The 22,729-nt window shown below is 40.7% G+C and overlaps 1 long non-coding RNA gene across 1 annotated transcript; it reads left to right on the top strand.

Annotated features, from left to right (window-relative positions):
* Nucleotides 1-22,487, top strand: LOC125320449. Its single transcript, XR_007201115.1, has 6 exons — nucleotides 1-157; nucleotides 7,689-7,781; nucleotides 8,208-8,328; nucleotides 10,610-10,735; nucleotides 13,859-13,908; nucleotides 17,206-22,487. It is a non-coding gene; the product is annotated as an uncharacterized LOC125320449 (long non-coding RNA).
* The last annotated feature ends 242 nt before the right edge of the window (nucleotides 22,488-22,729 follow it).

The following is a 22,729-nucleotide window of genomic DNA, read 5'->3' as shown; positions in this document are numbered from 1 at the left end:
GCCATCTTGCAGAAATGTTTTCTCAAACGTCAGCCTTTCATAACAGAAACTTATGAGTCAGTTGCTCAGCCTTGTGGACAAGTGTGGAGGCCAGTGAGCCTACGGAACAAGGAGAGCCCACTGGTGGGACAGTCCCTAAGAACAGAGATCCTCCCAGGTTAGGGTGATGAAAGAAATTTCCCCCAGAATGCTCTGCTTTGGTATGTTAAAGCACCCCAGTTCTGCTTTCTCGGTTGGCCCGTTGGCCTCCCCGCCCCTCGTTACCTTTTATGTCCCTGCCCTAGAAGCTTCTCCACTCCTTGTTCCCCCATTGGCCCTTGCCCCATTGCCACTCCCTCAGAGTTTCCCTATTGGCTCCCTTACCCTAGCCCTGCCTATGTACCGCCCCCGTGCCCTCAGATCATTGGTCCCTGATGCTTGATCCGCTCCTGTGTATAAACCTGGACCCTCCATCGTTCTTTCTCTTCGTCCCTGGACCCCTTCACGAGCGTGGCTGCAATAAACCCCTCCCATGGAACTCTATACGAAGACCCTTCCTGCCTCTTTGCTGTCAACCCATTCTAGGGAGCTGTCTGTGTCTCTGCGTGTACACACGTGTGTGAGGGTGTGGTGGACCTGCCAGAGTGGCATCACCTTAGAGACGCTTTTAGGAAGGTCGCGGCACCTCACCATCCAGCACCACCAAGCCAAACCACGACAGACAAGCAAGCCCAGAGATGCCTGCATCTGTAGTGGTGATGCAGCTGCTGAATTTGTGAGCATTCATAAAACAGTTGAGATTAGAAAGGACCCTTGGAGATCATGCAGTACAGCCCCAGTACTAAAACAGGGCCTTTGAGAATAGGTTGCCCAGGACCATGACAAGAATTTTTAACAGAGCCTGTTGTGATAGGACAAGGGGTAATTCTTTAAGAGGGCAGGATTAGATAAGACAGAAGGAAGAAAACTCTTGTAATGAGGATGGTTAAACACAGGAAAGGCTTCCCATTGTTGATTATCCTTGGAAACATTCAAGGTCAGGATGGATGAGCAACCTGATGTAGTTGAGAATGTCGCAGCTCATAGCAGGGGCTTGGACTAGTTGAGCTTTAAATGTGCATTTCAACTCAACCCATTCTATGATTCTAAGAGAAGTTTTGAACACCTTCAAGGACAGAAAACTGTTCCAGTGTTTGATAACCTTAGAGCAATAGTTTTTTCTTCTCTTGTATTAGAATCTTCTGCCTCTTGACTTCTCACTGGGCACCACTGATAGGAGTCTGGTTCCATCTCCTTTACTCCCCTCATCAGACTGACGGTGATAAGGCTTCTCCTAAGCTTTTTATTCTCCAGGTTGAACAATCCTAGTTCTCCCAGGCTTTCTTTGTATATCAGGTACTCCAATCCCTTAACCACCTGAGTGACCCTTTGCTGAACTTGCTTCAGCAGCTCCGTGTATCTCTGATCCTAGGGAGCCCAGAACCCAACACAGTTCTCTAGGTACATCTCAGCAGTGTTGAGTAGCAGGGAAGGATCGCATCCCTCAACCTGCTAACAATTATTCTCCTAATGTAGGCCAGAATGCTGCTGGTCTTTTTATGCTACAAGGATGCATTGGTGGCCCGTGGGCAACATCTGGTCCCCAAGAATTCCCAGGGTCTTTTCTGCACAGCTGCCTTCCAGCTGGCCAGCCCCCAGTGTGTACCAGTACTTGCAACTATTCTTCTTTAGGTGCAGGACTTGAGACTTCCCCCGATGAACTTCATGAGGTTCCTGTTTGTCCATCAAGGTTCCTCTGGATGGTAGCACAGCCCTCTGGTATATCAGCCACTCCTTCCAGTATTATTACAGCTGTACTGATGTCTAGTGCTTTTCACAAGTCCAGGGGACAAAGGTGAGGAAAGAAGGGTTTTGAGGGACTGATCTGGAAGGCCAAGAAAGGCCTCAGTACCCCACTGTCTAAGAGCTAACATTTGAAATTGCAGGAGAAATCCTGGTGATAATGAAAACTGAGGTGGTTTTACCATTTCCTCCTACTAGGCCAGAATTTTAGGTTTTCTTTTCAAACGGATGCTCGATTTTTGCTTTTGCCTCCTGTATCTTAAACTGCTTTTGTTTGCAGTTGGAGAGAGGACTTCAATCTACAAGAAAAAGACACTGGGTAAATCCTTTTCATTATTAGGCACCCTTGGCTTTAGTACTGTTGAGCTCAATGGCTTTCTCCCAGGACTTTGCTTAACCTTTATCATTTTCATGGAGGATCTGAAGAATTATTGTCATTCCCATTTGGGTTTCCCACACATTTCTAGTATGCAGGTGAACCACTTAATTGAAAACACCTCCTGTCTCCTAACAATGGAAGTTTTCCTGGCTTGAAAAAAGTTTTCTTCATCCAAAACAAAGCAGACAATTGCTGCAATAGTGCCCACCTTACCAGATTCTTTAATGAATTTGATTAGATTGTAGTGGATAGAGTAACTCTCTGACAAAGCAGAGAGAGCACCAAATTAAAACTTTACTGTGTGAAATAATCCTCAAAAATGTCTAGCTCTCTCCAGGCTCCATTAGCTATCAGATAATCTGGGCAAAAGCTTTGTTTGAAATCAAGAAGAGAGCTGGAGTTCTTACCTCTCTTGCTCTCTCCCTTTCTCTGTCTACACACACAAAGAACAAAGTTTAATAGATAGCATATGCTGTTAGCCAAGCCTTTGTTCCTGCCCCAGCAGAGTCAATGCACTGCCAAATCTCACTCTGTTTCAGTGTGTCTCCCCATTTTTGGCTTGAGTTTCCTTCAGTTTGAAGCAGTCTCATACAAAATTCTGAAGATTCACGGTACATTTAAATGACAAAATTTGAACCATCACTCAGAGATTGCATTTTTCCAATCTGACTTCTTTCAGTGACCAGAACTTGGCTGGTTTGCCTGCAGTCTGATAATGGTGGATTAGAGATGATTGAGACTCCTCTCCATCTCTATGCAAAACCCTAAGCAACTGGAAAGTAACAAGTCTCACAAAATGAGTAAGATGTAGAATGATATGCTTTTGTTTCTTGTTGCTGTTTTTTGTGTTTAGTTTTTTTTAAAACAACATGTCAATATTGAAGACATTAGACATGTTATCAAGCTTAGGTTGTTAAAAGGGGGCCTGCTCTGTGGTCTTAGAAAGGTCTTAGGTATGTGGATAGATATGGTACCCTTCCCTCAATGGCTGGGTAATTCTTTAACCTGACCCCTCCAGGCAAATTTCCCAGGTGAAAAATTCTCGGATTTTTCTATATTTGGCCTGTTACAATTTGTTATTCTCTGTCTTTCTTTTTGAAAAGTCTTTTCCTTTGATTCTCTCTGATTAATTGTTGAATTACACAGGCTTTTAGCTTAATGACTCTTACTAAAGGTCAGATTGATTAAGTCATTATGTATTGATAAATCTTCATGAAATACTGTGAAAATATGAAGGTTAGCGATTATAACCTGGGATGGGCTGGTCCTGAAAGTCCCAGAGTTTTCTTTTTATCTCTTCAGTGCAGTCAAGAAACATTTCTGCCAGCTCGGTTTGCTGATGAGCATTTTTTATATCAGATGTTTCCTACCTGGGGGTAAGCAATGCTGCATAGTACAGGCTCTTTGTGAAGTCTGTTCAAGAGCTTTCAAGGCTGAGAAAGGTTTTGCCTTGAATCTGATTAATGGAATATATTTGAAAAGCCTCCAATAAACTTTTATTGTCGTGAGCTGTAGCTGGCACATCAAATGGGTGTGAACTTAAACACAGGCATGTCTAACAACTTGGGAAATGCCCTGCTAGAATAGAAGGATCTTGAAATAATGTTAAGGGAACACAGCTGACAGAAGCTGAGAAAAGAAGACAGATTCAAGGTTGGCATAGGTGTCCCATCCGCAAGACATCACATTGCTCTGTAAAATATAACAAATATGAGAGGCTTGAGTAAGGGAATCTCTGCTTACTTTTTGTGTCCTAGACTTCCACTCTCAGCGTGCTCACTTTTATAAAACCTAAAGTACAAGCCAGCCAAGTAAAAGTTACTAACTCTGCCAGTTACTGAGGACTGTATTTTGAAATTCTTATTTCAGCAGTGAACCTGCTCATGTGTCCCCATGAGCTGATGGGTGACATATACTAACTTTCAGCAGGCCCAAGTACTTTGTGAGGCCTGTGACAGATCAGCTGAGCTTGATGATCTCTATTAGGACAGCTCATAACCTCCTGAGCTGAGGTTCTCTCTAGTCTCTCAGAGGAAGGTCTTGGGCCACATAAGCCATTTCTTGCTCTTCTTTCTGGGTGGCCATGGGTAACAGTGCTCTCTCCTTTCACCTTCCCTTTGTACTTGGATTACACTACCTGCTTTGATTTCCCATAGGTGATAGGTCTGTGTACTTCATCAACACAGTGCAGTAGAAACTGCTGCTGCAGCTAGTGAGTCTGCAGCGTTGATCACAGGGCAGCCTTGCATAAGGTGATAGTTCCACACCAAAGAATAAAATTGTGATCCAAAGATAAGGTTGGGTTTTGCTGCAAATTCCTCCCTACCGGAACAGAATCAGATCTGTGGCAGCAGCACTAGCAGCCTCAGAAAGTCAAGCTTCTTTCTCTCCAGGAACCAGATCATGACCAGAATAAGATCCCTTTGTGTGTGGCCCTATGTGAACACCTGATTTTGGGTGCTGTGCTCTGGGTTTTTCCAGCAGAGCAGGAGTCACACCTTTGGTTCTTGGTGGAGAGAGTCAAGGCACATATTATTGTGGCATAAGAATGATTCATTGCCTTTGTACCACAGCGAGCACGTGTGGGGAAACTTAATAAATATCCCCATTCATCCAAAATAATGGAGAGAATTAAACTGGTTGGCACTTGGATCAAAGCTCATTAGCCTTGCATCTAATGCTTGACAACCAGAGATGATATCAGAAAGGAGGTTTTCTTACGCCATTTTCTGCATGTGTTGCAGGGATTGTTCATGTGTAATGAGATCATATCTTAGTAAAGAATGAGAAATAGCATTTTTGCCGGTTGTCAAAACCCATCTGAACATAAAGTTTATTTAAACAAATTTTTTTGCTATGAGCTCATATTAAATCTCAGCAAGTTTATCCATCTCTAATTTAGTTATATGGTCATTACATGGAAAATCCACTTCAGATAAAGCAAAGCATTTTCATCCTTCAGTTACACAAGTATCAGGTCACAGCAATTACGTGCAAATGTCAGATACCTCCTATGCCACTGCAGTCGTAACGTGTGTGTTCTGCACAAATAATGAACAGCTCATTCTGCACAACAATGTAATAGATGTGGCATTGCATCAATGGGATGAAGGAGGTGGACAAGCCTAGAAAATGAGCTGACACTCTACAAAGTCTTTGTCAGAGTGCTCCCATTCTGATAAACGTCCCAAATGACTCCTTCCCCTGGCTGACTTTCACAAGCAGCAAAAGAAACAGCATAACAGAGTACCCAATGTAAACCTCCTGCAGTGTGTTTGACTGTCTCCACCTCACTGATCTTCAGTCTTTTTCTGTGGATTCCCAGCACACTCCTGTGACAAGATGGAGTGAGTGAGCCACACCCGCTACAGCATTTTATCTATCAAGCCTTTCCTTTCCAGCCTTGCAGCCAAACCACTTATACACACTTTATCACTTTCCTTTTCAGCAACTGCAGTCTTCCTCACAGGACCTCTTTCTCCCTTTGCTGGGCCAGTGGGTTGTTTCTGCCAAAGCCATCTTTCTTATTCTGGCTGTGGGAACTGCTTCTCTGGATGTTGGCCTTTTTTGCTAGTGATCTCTAAAGAGGTCTGATATCCTACTCTTGAAGAGGTGCTGTGCAGCTCTTCTTGCTGAATCTAACTTTTTTCTCTACTCCTTTAGTTCCACTCAGTCATGCTGGCTACCTCCCTTGTTTCACAAAAGCATCCATCCCCTCTGTCCTCACCAAAGCTGCTCCTACAAGCACCTCCTTCTGGCACTTTTGGCAGTCAAGGCTGTGAATAAAACAAAAGAACCATCCAAATGCCTTGCCATTGCTATTCTTGTTATTGTCACCTTCGTGATTTCTCTTTCCCATCTAGTCTGCATGTCTGTGGCCTTCACTTGCTGTATATATGCTAGACACATTCATTTACCTGAGAACACAGAAAATATTCTCCAGTCTGCTGCATTCACTGACCAAAGACTCCTACAGGAGAATTCCTACAATATTCTCCTATGAGCTCCAGCATTTGGCAAGCATTTTGTTTATGGTGGGACACAAAAAAGATACATGCAGGAGGTTCTTTTAAACTATTATATTAAAATCATGTTGGCTGAAAAGCCAAAGAGAATTGTAAAAAAGGCAAATATAAAGAAAATCCACTGTTATAGTGGTGGATCAGAAAATATCTTCCTTTCTATCCATAAAAATAAATCTAGACTTTTTTTTCTGGAGCAATTTTAAAAAGCAGATATGGGCAAATAAGTATTGCCATCTGGATCCACTACGTAATTATGTGGAACTCCAGTAAAGATGGGTCTTTGACAGAAGAATTTGACAGTGAAAATGCCAACTGACCGTTGTGAAACCAGTATGTTCACAATTCTATCAGTATTTGACTGCAGCCCTTCTTGGAAAAAAAGCACAAGCTGTGCCAGACAGAAAGTGAGAGAATAGTGAGCTGCACTTTGCAGCCACAGTGGAAGCCCATGTTCTCAATATGCTGACCATAATCAAGGCCATCAGTCACTTCTCTAATGTATTCTTCCTGGGTCCAGCCACATCCATATTTACCAGATCAATCAAAATCTCCCTTTTGTTTCCTTTTTTCCCCTTCAGTGGCGTGAAGAAAACAAAACCAAAAAGCAGCCAAAATCTAACAATTTATAAGATGAATTTTTATTCACTTTACATGATGAGATCACTCTGAGAGACCTGTTCCAGTCTCCTGGCTGAAGATCCTGAGGGACAGGTGGGCTCAGGCCCTCTATAATTCAGTTCATTCATTCATCACTGTAAAATGCATCCATTTCAGCAATGTTCTCTTTGTGTGTGTTTGTACCTGTAGTAAGTGTGTGATCTATCTCACCTTCTTTAAGGTTAGTGTGCCTAATCCACAGGCCTGTCTAAAACTCGATACTGGCAAAGAACCTAAGGAGATTAGGAGAACTCCAGAGCAAGAAGGGCATGGAATCCTGTGTTACAGTCACAGCACGCATTCCAAGAAGGCCATCATCACACAAGGACTGAAGCTCAGTGGACATGCTGTAAAAAGAGTGTTGTGTGCTGGAACATGGACAGTCTCTCTCCCTAAACAGGAGAACAGACCCCCATGAGGAGGTGGCAATAACACAGCCTTTCCAGAACACTTCTTCCCTTTCCAACATCAGTCTTATATTAATTCAGGAAACCTCCTAGATCCTTATCTAAATAGACATCCACAAACTCCTAGTCTGTTTCCTGCAGGACCACTGTCAGCACTCTTTCCCTGACCACTGTCACAGGGCCAGGTTCCTTGGAAGAATCATGACCATGAATCTGAGCCCTTACCTGACCCACACATTATTACGAGTTCTCACATTTAAGGCGTGAAATAAAAATATTCCCCAAAATATTTGCAGCAACATAAAAAACATATTGCTATAGCACTTTTCATATGTGAATACATACTTAAATACTTCTCATCCTTTAATTACATATACTGAAACTAATTTTCCATTTCAGACCCTCAGGCTTTTCAAACCAGCCCTGCTACTCTATGTTGTCTCTTCCGAAGCCACCTTTTTTGGTACCTGATCATCTTCTGGGTGGTCTTAGGTAAGCTGCTCTTTCTTTGTATCAATTTGCTTCTGCAACTCTACGTTAGACAAATATTATTTACCAGATTCACTGTGTTTCTTTTTCTCAAAGCATGGAAGACATGCAAAGGGCTATGTAAAAATTAAATGCCACTGCCTTTATATAAGCTGTATTGTTCAAACTCTGTCATCAGAGCTAATTTTTGAGGGACTATCAGAACAGAACCTAAACCTTTTCAAATACCTTCAGATTATTTCTATTTTTGTGCAACACACTTTTTTTGCCCCCATTAGCAGCAAGTTCTAAAACAGAGCTAGCTATCTACTTGTTGGCGATTGGCAGGAGCTCAGCATTCCAATGTAAAGTGATCTTTTTTTTGTCTGCCAATAATGCAATATTAACAAATTTGTCTTGATATTTATCTGTTGTTATGTCTGTTGTTAGACTGTACGAAGAAAACAAAACTTGGAACATTGCAGCAACCATTGTTTCAAGATATCTGATATGGCACTGAAGACTTCCCTTCAGGGATTACCAGTTTCATGGCAATGCAGAATTATACAATGTAAGAAGCTCTTTTGCATGTTTTCCATCACTGGCCATTTCAAAATGCATCTTCTTTCATGGTCTCAAGAGCTCAAATTTCATTTCTGCTGATTGGAAACCCAGCTTTGTCATGTTATTTCTGGCAGGTTTAACATTAAATGAAGGACTAGCTGAACCAGCTGAGTAGAAATCCATATCATATCCAATATTCAAATTTTCACAGGAAGAGTATTTGGGGGTTGCCTTATAGTAATACAGTATCGAGTTTCCACATATCAGTGCTGGACAAAAAGCATGAAGAATGTCATGGTTTGTCAAACCACATTCTAAGTGCTAAGAAGGACTCCAGAAGAGTTATGAATGGTCAGTTAAGTCTTAGGTTAGGCTAGAAGGAAGCTGACTAAAATGAGCCATGAATTTTCACAGTCAAATGACACACAATTTATCTGAGAAAATATCCTACAATACTTTTCTCAATTTTATGTTGGATAATAAACTATACTTTTTCTAAAAATGCAAACTAGCAATTGTCAGATAATTGACAGTCAAGATCGTACCCAAGATAACTATAAACCAGGCTCAGTTGAAGGCAGTGGCTTTATAGAAAATTCTTGAACTAGGACTTCAGAGTTCAATGTTCTTCTAAAATATCCAATTCCTCTCTTCGAGAGTAACTACAGCTCTCTTTCTAGCCTTCTTACTTTACTGCCAAGCACTTGTTTGTGGCAGGATCCTGCATGGCTCACAAAAACAATCAGAGTGAGAAGAAAAGCACACAAAGGGAAAGGGTGACAGAGCATCAATTTATTAGTTACAACTGGATCAGATCAGTGAGCTGGAACTGAAAAGAAATGGTGATTTTTATCCAGATTGATGACTATTTTGATTGTAGTATTGATGATCAGCAGAGACTTAGTAATCATTGTAACAGATGTGGCCTCCCCAGTGCTGCACAAAGAAGACCTCTTGCCTAACAGGAATAGTAATTATTGCCTGTTTTTCAAAACCTCCAGCCTGCAATTGAGTTGTCACAGTCTCCCAGACACTGCTCCAGGCACTGCAGATGGTACCAGTTGACACACTTTGGGCACATCATTACGAGCATGAGTAAACCACATGATTTTAGCTACTTTCCACTACACTAATGCATGACAGGGAGTCAAAGAGACATGCTTTTCAGGAAGAAATATGGGCTCCATGGAGCTGCAATGTGATTGAGGAGAATGTTCAAGTGAGAACACGTCTGAAAGAAATTGCTAGCATGCAGTACAGCAGGGAACAATCAGCTTCTGTAACAAAACACTTGTTTCCAGCCTGAAGTATCCAAATTGTTTTTATATGAGACCCAAGTCAATACTGTGGAAGACCTTTTCTGTTTATTTTCAGTCCTTCATCTATTGGATTTGCTGAGGAACATTGCTTAAGTTGAGAGTGAATGCATTAACAAATACGTCTAGCAGCCCATTACAAATTATTTGTGTGCCAGGGGAATAATAGGTTTGTGCAGCTGAGAAAAAGAAAACAATTGCAAATGTTCACTTGGAATTTACAACACTTTGGGTTTAGTTAATTCACTTTGAGGCAATTGGTTTCCTAAGTCTGACGGTAACATAAATCACAGCTTGAAGCTCACTGCAAGTAAAATTTAGTCCGTCTACTGAGAAATAGCAAATACAGTAAGTGTGATAGCATACAATCTTTGAAAACAACACCTTCAAAGTAATTTATGGTAGTGAGAAATTAACACTTGGTGCTGAATGTCTGACAGCAGCCATGCAAGTCTGCATAAAGAGAAGCTGAAAGTAAGAAGGACTCCGTGAAAGTGTATTTCACCTTACTCTCTGTTCGCAAACTATTTGTAAGCCATATCAAATTGAGCCATTTATTCAAAATTGCTTACACTACTTCTGGGAAATTGTTCTGGTTTTCTACAAACTTTGTATGAACAGTTTACTGCAAAAGAAATAAAAGATATCAAAATGTGAAAAATGCACTGTGCTACTTGTTTACACTTAACACTTGTTGAAGAAATGATAGCTTGACAAAAGCTTCTGACTCCAGATCCTGACATTACTGTGTTATAAATAATATGCAGATAAACCAGGCGCATGCATTTTGGAGTTTCTGTGAACTGAAGTATTCAAATGGAAGCAACAAACAAAGCTCTTACACCTGTACATATCTTAATTTATATTCAATTTCTTGCAAGTTTTTCAGTGTACAAAATTAGAAGTAGTGCTTGTAACTGGTAAGATATGAAAGGACGGCTTTGGTGGATTGATGCCGCGTTTATTCCACAGGGTCCCTTGTGGAGACGCTTAGGCAGCTCTCTGCCAGCACCCATGGGTGCACAGGATCTCACCTTCGCAGGCAGTCGTGAGCAGCCACTCACACACACAGTCTAAGCATGAACTGGAGACAAACAGGTGAGAGAAGTTCTCTGCCTGCGATTCCAAGGCGTTTAACGAAACCAACACACTCGAAGGAAGGAGGGACAAAGAACCACGAACGAAATGCATGTGTTGTTTTATCCCAAAGAGTCCTGGGATCGGCAAAGCATCAGAAGCCAATGGTCTGAGGGCTAGGGGGCAGAGGCAAGGGTGAGTGACATAACAGGAGCCAGTGGGAGAAGGGATGGGAGGGGGAGAGGGTCAGTAACCAGTGGAATCTTGGTAAAGGGAGAACTTTCTAGCACAGAGGTTTATGGAGAGACCACTTTCAAAGCAGCGTGGAGGATGTAAAGTGGACTTTGCCGCCACAACAATGAGATTTCAGAGGTTTAAAAAAAAAGGAAAGTGAACTTGGAAAGGCAAGGACCTTGGCCAAGTTAGCCATCAATTCTGTGTGCCAATTCCTGCTTTCCTGGTTTTATCCTGTTTTCACTCCTCTTTGGGTCAGTCAGTGTGACTAATAGACTCCCTTGATACCTCCATGCCATCTACATATGAAAATGCATGGCCTACTAGAATTTCATGAAAACTCAAGGAGACCTGTAAGAAGTACTACAAAAAACATTGTGTCATGTTTTATGTTGCCTTTCATGCCAACTAATCTAATGTAAATTAAAAGAATTTCCTGTATATAAAATCTGTGTTGGATTAGTTTATCAAACAAATTGGTTAAAAAAATGGAAGGAAGTAGAAAATCAGTATAATTGGTATACACATGAATTAGCCACTGTATTACTGAGAAAACAGAGAAAACCCTAAGACAGACAAAGTACCTCTATGATTAAATTTGACCCCTTTTTTTCACACACCAGCTTCAAGCTTCAGATTCTGCTTTCCAGCTGGAGTGTAAGAGATCTCTGAGTCAAAGAATCTGCTCAGGACCAGGGTCCAAGTCTCCTGTAAGTCAGGAGTCCATGCCTTGGGCCACTGGGGACCTCACCTTTTCTGTTGCAATTGTTCTGCTCTGTATCAAGAGCTATTTGCTCATGTATAAGTAGACTTACTTTGGTTGAGTGCCCTAACTGCTGCATCACTGATAGTGGGAGCTTCTTTCAGAACAGACATTCAAAGAACAGTTAAACAAAATGGCTTTTCTACTCTCACAATATTCTCATTAATTTTACTTCAATGTATAACATACAGCACAATTTAGGTTAAATCTAATTAAATCCTGGTACATATATTCAGACTTCTTGACTTTCATATTAAAAATCACAGATTAGATAAAATAACCGTATGGATATAAAGGTCAACATAATGTCACAGTATTGTGTTACTGCTGTATTCAGTTCCAAAACATACAGTTTTAAGTAATCAAATCCTATAAGACAAGATAGAATTTACTCTGTAAGGGCTTGGAAAGTGTAGTGCCTTTGACATGAAATGCTTTAGGTGAAAAAAACCCCCTCCTGGCCTTCTTTAAACAAAAAACAACACTGACCTTCCAAAATCTGAGTTTCTACATCATCAACAAAGATTCTTAGTTCCCCATTATTTCATAGTTTTAATGTTACATTCTCTTAAATTGGGAAAAAAAATGCTCAGATGACCACAGTAACATAAATACTTGACAGTTAGCGTCAGATTTCTGATTATTTTGAATTTCATACTTATGCATGGCAAACTGCTCTCCATTTCTTCAGATACAAGATATCCCTCAAAGATGTTGGTTACAACTTGCTTTGAAATAGACTGTGGTCAACAGCACATGACCTTGACATGAAGGAGCTGGGCATCTAGAAACATCTGTGGAAATATTGCAAGCTTTTGGGTTTGACCAAAGAGACTATCACACTATGATTCCTGCCTGTTTTACACTCATTAGAGAGTCAGCCATCTCAGGTCCTACTCAGTATTTCAATGTTTCAGATTTTCTGTTTGAGTTCAAACATTTAATTGTAATGGGTGACCATTTCACAGTAGAATGTTCTGTCAGTGACGCCAGAAAGTTGAGATGAAATTCAAGCAAGAGTTTTCCACTTTTTAGTCACTACCTCAAAATGAGACTGAAACTTCCTGAAGAGATTAAACAGATCTTTGAAAATTTTACCACTTCATTTCATTGTTTTATGTCTTGGCATTTGCTGGTCATAAACAGAAGTAGTTGTGGTATGAAATGGGCTATATATTTTAAGGTTTATGGCACTGCTTCTGAATCCAAAGAAACATTTCCTGAATTCAGGTAACTTTTTCTTCCCTGTGTTGTAATCTGACCTGTCTTTAATCACATCATTTACAGGTTTACTGTGTTCAAAGCCTTTGCTGTTCTTTAACATCTCCCATTTATTGAATCAAGCTTTGATGATTTTGGTTAAAAAGATCCAAATTATTTCAAATTCCAAGACTATTAAGGTATTACATTTTTTGAAAACTACAACACTGGTTTGGGTGCTGTGTTATAAAGCTGAAAACTGGGATCTGAGCCACTTTGAAATTTTATTCACTGTCCATAGTGAAATCCAGCTCTCACATGTTCCTGCTTTGAGGTCTGATTTTACAAAAAAAAACCCCCAAACAACAAAAAAACCCAAAACAAAACCAATCAAACAAAAAAATCAACAAAAACCAACCAAACAAAAAAACCAAAAAAGCAAAAAAACCCCACCCTAACCAAACAAAAAAAAAACACCAACGAAAATCAGGTCTCTTCTCCTCACGTAGTGAGTAATACATAGATTTTTTTTAAATTCTCTTCAGTCTTGCTGAATATGATATACATTCATACTGATATGAAAGGAGGTTATCCAGGACCTCCATTTAAATTTGCAGTGGGAATTTTAGTTAGTCTACAGTTAATTACTCAAGTTGATAGCAGGGTTTTGTCTCAGTCAGTCTCTGCATGTGATAGATCACTGTGAGACCCATAATGATCACAAGTTCCTAAACCTCCAGTTCACACTCCAGTAGAAAGTCCATTTCTTTCAAAATATGAAGAACAAACAATGTTTCCTTACAGTTCATGTGGAAAAAAATCTAGCAGTTTTAATCCATATGTGTGCCTTTTTTGAATCCCACTATGTCCATCATTTTAAAAGATTTTGCTTCTTGGCAAATAGTTTATCCATGTCCGTGTATCTGGATAATCCTATCTTTTCACAGGCCTAGAGGATACACTTTCTTGAACTACACACCTGTTCCTTCACACTCAGGTAAGACAATATGTGGAAATTCAGAATGATAAGTAATGGAATGGTTTTGTATGAAATGTGAGTTTTAAGTTCTGTATTTTATTTTGCCAAGCAGCCCTGACACAAAAACATCACAGCAGGAAAGACAGGAACTACGGTTTCCATTTTCCAGCTTTTTGTAGCAGCCATAAATCTCAGTATGATACTGAAGTCACTTTACATTTCAGGTGGGAATTTAGTACTAGTTTTTTAATATGCTTTTGTCCATACTGCATATTCTATGATTGCAGGAACTTTGTCACAGATGCACTCAGGTAATTAGGCAGTGTTGAAAGACTTCCCTGAAAGCACTAGTTAAGCAAAAAGCTCTGTCCTCCTGTAGTGAAAAACAGGGTGCAGCACAATCTTCACAGAGATTTGGTGCAAGAACAAGCTGGGGAGGTTGGATCTCTTGAGCCAGAGGCTCAGCTCCTCAGAGGTCTTCCTGCAAAGAGATATGACTAAACCAGACAGATTCAAAGAATTGGAAGAGTCGAAAGGAGAGAGAGGGTGGGGGGCAGGGGAGGAAATTTCTTGAAAATAAGCCTGAAATCTTCACTCAAAATAGAAAACACTTCCCAGAAAGTTCATTTTTTCAGCAATGCAACATTGTAAAATGAGAATTGACTTTTGTTCAGAAGGAAAAGGAAACGTTTTCTAAGCTGACAAGGAGTCCGTGTAGATACACTATCTCGATTGAAGTAGCTGGGTTACGAAGGGGTCAGGCCACAAAGAAACTCAGACAAATTTGATGCTTCAGACAGATTTATCGACCTACAGCAGTGTTTAAGTTCAGGACCACAGTGAGCAGTTCACACCCTGTACTCTCCAAAACTGCCAGATCCTGACTTCTTGGAAAAGAGAGTCTTTTGAATGGAACAGAGATCCTGTCATTCTCTGAAAAGCAGAGTGGCTCCATTTTGGAAAGTTCATAGTAATTTTCTTTGGTATTTCATGGTATTAATGTACAAATAATTGTACAGTCCTGAGATGGATGGGTTTTCAGGAGTGACTTGGGCAGGGCTCCAGGTAAAGATCTCATGATTAGGCTCACAGTGCATAGAGGAAAAAGTTGTTTGGCAAGAACAATGTTTCATCTTTTAGCCAGCTGCTTGGTCACTTTAATCATTGTTCTCTATTTAAAGAAAAATAAATTTGCTGTCTCATGACTGATGTTGTTTCTAGGACCTGCTGAGCTTTTTTAGTGCACATTGAAGAGGGAGACTAGTACATGACATATTTCTGGATCAGAGTTCCTCACTACCAGTTTTGGGTTTCACATCAGTCCATTTCAAGTCTTCTATGCTGATGTAACACCTTGTGTCCTGCATTTGATAGCATACTACAAACATGTTTCTGAGAGAAAACTGGGGGGGGGGGGGGGGGGGGAAGTTAAACAAAACCCATATCAGTGAGAGAACATGGGGACATATGGAAGCTGCATACTGTCCTGTGGTAGGAGCTTGCTGTCATGCTGCTTCCCTGCCAGCCAGCATCACTTAGCAGAAAGCTAAAGGATGAAGCCTGAGAGGCTCCCACCTCATCCTCTCTCACAGGCCATGGAAGCTCTTGATCTGTTGAGAAAGAATGTTTTCCTGTTCAAGGGACTCTAGCTTCTGTCCTCTGGGGAAGCTGAAATAGATTTGTGGGCAATGGTCAGTGCCTTGTGGTGCCTAGTGGGACACTATTTATGAAGTGTCTGCTTTAATGAGCAGACCCAGGAATCTGCTCTTCTGTTAATAAACAGTTAATGGATTAGTCTATTCAGAACAACTTAAGCAGGCAGAAGAGGCTGTGAACTGTAACTTTGCAGTATACAAGACTAAAATATCTAGAATATCAGCACATGGGATATGGCTAGTTTGTGGGTACAGACATTTGACTGAGTTGCGCAGTAAAGACAAACTGCATGAAGAGAGCATCAGAACAACCCCCACTAACTGCCAGTGTGTGGGTTTTCATCCACAGTGAAAGACAGATAATTGCAGGTTGCTTATCTTTCAGTAGAAGAGCAGCGTGCCTCCCTAGTGTATGAAGAGTAAGAGCTAGTAACACAAGCAATTACAGATGGTCGGTAGATGTGTTGAAAGTTCACCTTCTAATTCACACTGAATGACTCATTCATGTGCCTACACCTAGTGTTTTTAGCAAAAGCCCTTCAGCTTGCTTTAGCTCATCTCTTCCAGTTCTGCTAGTGTTAAAGGCTGTTTCCCATATTAAAGGTTCAGCTGCTGTAGAGTTTCACTGTTGTAGCCCTCAGCAGTGTCAGAGTGGAGTCGGCTCCAGTGATGCCATTCGGAGACCCTGGGGGAATGGCCTGTAAGTGTATTTAGTAATTTTTAATTCTCTCACCTTTCCCTTTTTATAAAATAATCTCTTTACCTTTTTTACAACTTTCTCCTACTGATTCCTTCCTTCTTTTCTTAAGGAAGAAAATGAACAATCCTTGCACTTTATGTCCTGATGGAAAACCTTGGAGCAACCTTCTAATGAACTTTACTCTTGCAAACTGAACTGAACTATTTCCTGGCATACTGACGTGAGTGTTGAAACTACCATACTATGATTAGACAGCATTAACTGCTTAAATGGCATCCAAGATACAGTTGCTGTTAGAAATATAACACTGGAAATGATGTTAACACAGCATCAGAACACAAACCCATGTCTCCTTGATTAGTTTTCAGGCACTGTCACCTGAAATATGGACCATATCACATACCATCTATTTCCAAATCTAACTACCAGCTGTTGCTGAAAGTTTGCTTAGGTACCAAACAATATTTTATCCTTTAGAAGAGATTCAATAAGCAAAAAGTAATGGAAAAGGGAAATCACAAGTGATCTGCCCATTCCACCTGGATCCAATTGTATCTAATCAGTTGTTTTGGGTGGAAATTGCTGAGTTATGGGCATTTGGTATGAGATGACTAATGCCCTTTAGGTAGACTCAAGTTCTGACTCTGGGAAAGGGATCTGTTGAAGTAAGATCTGACATTTTGCCCTAGAAGTGTAAAGGAGTTTTTGAAATTACAAATGCTTTTATTTGAAATGTTCTCAGCTTCCTCAGAACAGATGGGTCTCACTAAGAACAGAGCCAAAGCAGGCTGCTGGTGTAAGTCATCTTTTTTTAATACCAGTCCAGGTGACTTTTCATTTTCCCTTCACTCACCAAGTTTTCTGTCAGCCAGCATGGTTTCTGCAGTTGCTTGGTGTGTCTGTAGACAGTGGAGTGACTGGGAGTAACTGAGTGAGCCTTATCCGTATTCTAATTTACAGACAATATCCTTTTGAACACATGAACTCCAGCAGGAGTCAAAGAGAAGCCCAAGAAATGTTTTCAGTGGAAGAGCTTTCACAAATTCACAGTTTCGTACTCAGTCTCGGTCCTTACCAGCTGTGATTTCAGGAGCCGGAGAAGAGTGTGACAGCAGGAGGGCAAAGCTGCTGACCGTCCACTACATTTTCCACTACAACCAGAGTGAAAGACAAGAGATGAAACAAGCTTTGCTTCACTAAGTATGTAGCTCAAATGAAAACTCTACCCGGACACTGAAAGCAACAGTATCCAATGCTGAGTGAAACTTCAAAGGTTTTCTTGTGCAGCCTGACCGCTTTTCTATTGTGCAGCCAAATTGTAAGTATCTCTTGAGCATAGAGAATAGGCTGGAAATTGCATGCATACAATCCTACCTCTATAAGGCTTCTACTTTCTGTTGCAAATGGAATCATCACAGTAATATCCTTGTGTGTCTGGGTTTCCAATTTCAGTCATAGCTACTTTTAAGAAAAAGATAAGTACAATCGATTTATTTTTTAACTCCTCTCTCTCCCACTACCTTCCCCTAAAAGAATTTGCTTGGAGCTTTGTGAAAATCATTATGCTTTTACGTTTGTTCTAGTCATTCATGCCTAGGGAATAGAATACTTCATCATAGGCCAGACCCCAATTTTGCTAGAGTTCATGCTCTGTCTGCCGTAACTGCCAATGACTGGGTCTACATGCTCTTCATTGGCTCTTCACAGAAGTCAGAGTACTCTCTTCCTGCCTTTTGAAGGCTTTTCAGGCACCATGAACATTAGCCTTGTGACATCTGAGCCTTATGATATGTTATTTTAGCAAATGTTTTTCAAGGGCTTTAAATTCCTCGGGGCTGTACATCCCATCTGTAGTCACACATCTTCTTTTTACATCCTGACCCCTGTTCCCACTTCTGCCTGCTGGTTGCCACTTCCTGCAGCAACTGGAAGTTACCGGCCCCTCTTTTCGTTCCGATCCAACAAGCTGATACCATTAAATAACCTCAACATTTCAGGCCATGCAAGCTGGATTAGCACAAGCCTTGTGCCAAGTGCCATGCACATTGGTGTTACTGTGGGCAGAGCTGATCCTGCAGCCTGGCCAGCTGCTCTGAGAATGGGAGGAGAAGGGGGGATCGAGGGTCTGCTGCCCCCCTTGAGCACAGCCTCCGGCTCTTCCCATGCTGTCTGGGGAGGGGTGCCTGGCTTCAAATATTAGCCTCTGTTCAAACACCTAGCATATGTGGACTTGTGTAGGGGAGGGCTAAATAATGAACAAATTATGCCTTCTCCAGTTTCATTTCTACTAATATCCTTTCACATGGAAACTAAAGAGGTCTGCAGACTGTAGTCAAAGAGCAGCAAAGCCTGCCCTTTTATGAGTGAAAATCCCTCCCTGAGCAGTCCTCTCAGATTTCCTTGTCTACATCCTCTCTGTAACTTTTCAGTGCCCAGCCTCACCACTGCAATTTTTCATACCCTACAGAGCAATTATAACCTGTAATAATTGCAGCTATGGGAGTAATTTTTCCCTAAGGCAAACAGAAAGCAAGGATGGCAGTTCACCAGCAATCTGTGTGAAAGAATTCTGTATACTGTGCAAAACACATTAGTAAGTGCAGTGTTACAGCTGGGAGAGAAATTTCCTTTATGTTGGAGAACACTTTCATCCTCACAAAATGTATATAATGCAAGATGATTTATATCTGTGGTAGATCCAAATATTTGCACAGACAGACATATGCATATTCATATCCCTAGAAATATTCCTAGTGCACCTGCCATCAAAGCAGTCCTGGGTAAATATAATGCACAAAAGTTCCGCGGGGGCTGACTGTGGTATCTCAACTCTCTTCATAACTGAGTGCACACAGTTTTGGGGGTGTTCTCCCCAGACAGCTCAATTTCAACATAGTAATTCTTTGTGTACACAAGAGATGTTATTTTATACAAACTGAATGTTGATCGTGTTCATGTAGACCCTGCTAACTCTGTAGAGAAGCAGTGGTGACAGGAAATGCAAGCAAAAACATGTCCATCCACAGAGTTCAAGGGATTCTAGATCATTTTTATACAGAGTCAGAGTCATGGTCATTCTCTCTAAGGATGTCTTTGCCAACTGTTTTTAGAGTTACTCTTCTGTTTCAGTCCTTAAATCTAAAATACTTGGTAAAGCCTATAAAAAGACAAAATAAAATATGTCCTTCACAATACAGATGAAAATGAAGCTGTGCCTAGCTGGACAAGTTTTATGTTCTGCAAATGCTGCATGGACACATACAGCAGTCATTTGAGACAATATAAAGGTACCTTTTTTCCATTGGAACTATAGAGCAAATTGGGTTTCTACTCATTTATATCCTGAAAATCTGGGCCACTTATTTCATGCTGTATTTTGTTGTATTAAGCATAATATTGCCCTGAAATGTGCAGTTAATTACACAACTTCCTGTTTTAAATTCCATGGAAACTCTTCTCCTGCCAAAAGTGGATTGCTTTTAATAGGATTCTGTCCCTTTTTTGGCAATATGTGGTTATGTATACTCTGTTCCCATCCTTATTATTCATGTTCTGTATCAAGAGACTACAAGCTCATGAGGTGAAATTCAGCCTGTGATAAAGCTAGTGGCATGCCTCCCAGGCATTCAGGAAGGCTGTGTTCCCACCAGGGTTGTTGAATTCCCACCACACCCTTCTACTAATGAAGCAGCTCCACTAATTGCACTGGAAGGGAAATCCTAAAACAGTCACATCGTTTTTCCTCAAAGCAAATAGGCCTGGCTACATCCTTTGAATCTCACAGTTTCTCCTGCACTTTTAACCTCTGGCTGTAATCCTGCAGCATCCATCAGGAGATGCATCCTCCAGGACATCCCTGGAGCAGCCAGCAACCCCCTACCAACCACTGCCTAAACTCATAGCAGGTGAAGAGAATACCTCCTGTGGAATATGTGAAGGATGCAGGTCTGACAGCACAAACTTCACTGTCACCTTTCTTTATGTTGTTCCTGTCTGCTCTTATGCTGGATAGTTCCCTTTTGACATGGGGGTAATGCCTGTGGGTATAATCCGACAGGCTTGCAGATTGAAAATATGCCTCCAATAAGTTTTCTAGGAGGTTCATACTCGTTGTTTTCCTGATTGTTTTAATGTGCTTTTGTTGCGAATTTCAAGTGCTTTTGTAGCAAGCACAGTAAATACCATGCATAAGACTAAATGCAGACTGATTTCTTTGTGAAATGTAACAAATACAAATGTAGAAAGAAAAGCACATGTATGCATATATACACAGACACATATTTATATGGTACAAGATAGCATATTCTATTTATCATTGAAACTTAATACAATAAGATTGTAAGTGTAGATTATTTACACACATAAACATACTGTGTGCTAAGAAACTTTTGCTTTCACACCCTGGCCTTTCCTCTGGAAAATATTGTTTGAAGAATTCCCTACCAGGGTAAAACATCTGCTTCAAAGCTTTTTCACAAGCAGATTTTTGTAGCTTTATGATGTTAAGCATGAAAATTAATGAGACCTTCTTTTTAAGGGTTTTTTTCCCAGAAAACAAAAGGAAAATGGAAGGGGTATGCTACATCTTTTCAATTAAAACATTTTATACTCTCTATTCTAAATACTGTATCTGATATGGGTTCTTCTCCTATCTAACTGATTTTGTTAGTCAAACAGCAAGGTATCTTTTTCATGACAGAATTGATATCTGAGCTGTCAAGACCCCTTAGTGAAAGGCATATGCTGTGGAACCTTAAGATATGAAATAAAATTAAGATCAGAAAAGAAATGTTTAGCAGTCAATATAGCAATTAGAAAGAGCGAGCTTGAGAAATGTCACAGAAACACCAGAACACCAGAAGTTGTGGTGTCCTAAGAAGTAGTTGTTTCAGAGATGACACCAGAAAATGTGGCCCTGACTTCAGGCATTTATTTGCCAAGTTTTGGGCCAATAACATACTGTAAGTATTGTTCATGGACCACCGTGCCTCTTCGTTACAACACTTGAGCTAAAAAACACGCGGAATTGAAGAGAAAACACTACTGAGGATCTTGAGAGCTGCTCAACGCCCACACTACACAGTGTGAGAACTGCTGCTCTAAGGCAACCAAACACCCAGCTGCCACAGTATTTGATTCACCTGCAACCTGAATACTTTGAAAAGGAAAATGAAGCCTCAGAAGTCCTGTTTTCCCTGGAGACCCACAGTTATTTTTGCCTACTATGGGCCGTGGGGAGTTATGCGGGAGTGTTAGAGACAACCATAACAAACCCACAGTGCCTATTTCTCCTACTCCAAGCACAACAGTTCTAAAGCAGCATTTGAGAGAGGGAAAGCCACCATCCCACCACGATTCGTGTGGGAAAAGAGGTGTCAAGGGCTGGTCACTACTAGACAAAGTTTGATGTGTTTACATTGAAGCCTTCAACATACTGCTCATTCCAGTATAAACAGATCAAAGTAAAGGGTATTATTATATATTTGTGTAGCCCCAACAGTGTGCTAGGCACTTAATTTGCCATCTGAGGCTATTCCCTTTGCTGTGATATTTCAGGCAGGATTTCCCATTCATCACACTGATCCCGCTCTGGGGCTGGAGCACAAGGTCAGCTATCATTGGCTCTGTCATGCTCAAAGGCTGCAGTGCTCTGGTAATTAAGACTGTTAGATGGGAGGGCCTCTTTTCCTGCTATTTGATGTGGAGTAGGTGCAGATGAAAGATTTATGGTTTTAATTCAAATACAGGACTTGCCTTTGACAACTTAATTGTGTTTGCAGAGAAGTTCTGGACCCTTTCTCTTGCCAAGTCATTACAGAAAGGCCTCACATCTTGGATCTACCAGGAAGCTGTTTGGATTAAAGAAATAACCAAAGGGACTCTGCATTAGGGCTGATAGAAGCAATAAACATTTTCTTGTCCTTCTGCTTGTAGTAAATATGTTGCTTAAGATAGTACATTTCATACTTGGAGACCAAAGTAGTTTTCCTAACTTTTTTTCCTGTGTCTATATTCATCTCTCTAATCAGAATTTTCTTCTTATACCAGCCTTATTAAAATCAGTTACTAGTAAAGAGAACAGCTAAACTGAACAGAATTCTTAAACTAGCTAATTGTTCCTGTAATAAAAATGTGATTATAAATTAAAAAGTATGGTTTGATTCTATGAGCAAAATTGCTTCTACAGTTGTTTTGTTACATAAAGTCATTGCAACACTCCACATTTATCAAAAAGATTTTCCTTGTACACATCTACTGAGTGGTAAACATCAGGTCCACAGAGAAAATTCCCTAAAAGTCAGGAATCACTCAAGGTACCCAGCCAGTACATGCAGCTTTTTCATGGACAGGTATGTAGTGTTTGAGGTCACACTGATTGCTTTGATCATCATCCTTGGCTTCTGGCAGCAGCTGCCAACAGACACAGACTATTGCACTCTTCACAGACAGAGGGGGTTTTGCCAGCAGATTATGGAGTAAATCC

This window comes from Corvus hawaiiensis, chromosome Z (assembly GCF_020740725.1).
Source record: "Corvus hawaiiensis isolate bCorHaw1 chromosome Z, bCorHaw1.pri.cur, whole genome shotgun sequence".
NCBI lineage: Eukaryota > Metazoa > Chordata > Aves > Passeriformes > Corvidae > Corvus > Corvus hawaiiensis.
This window is presented reverse-complemented; position numbering and strand designations above follow the sequence as displayed.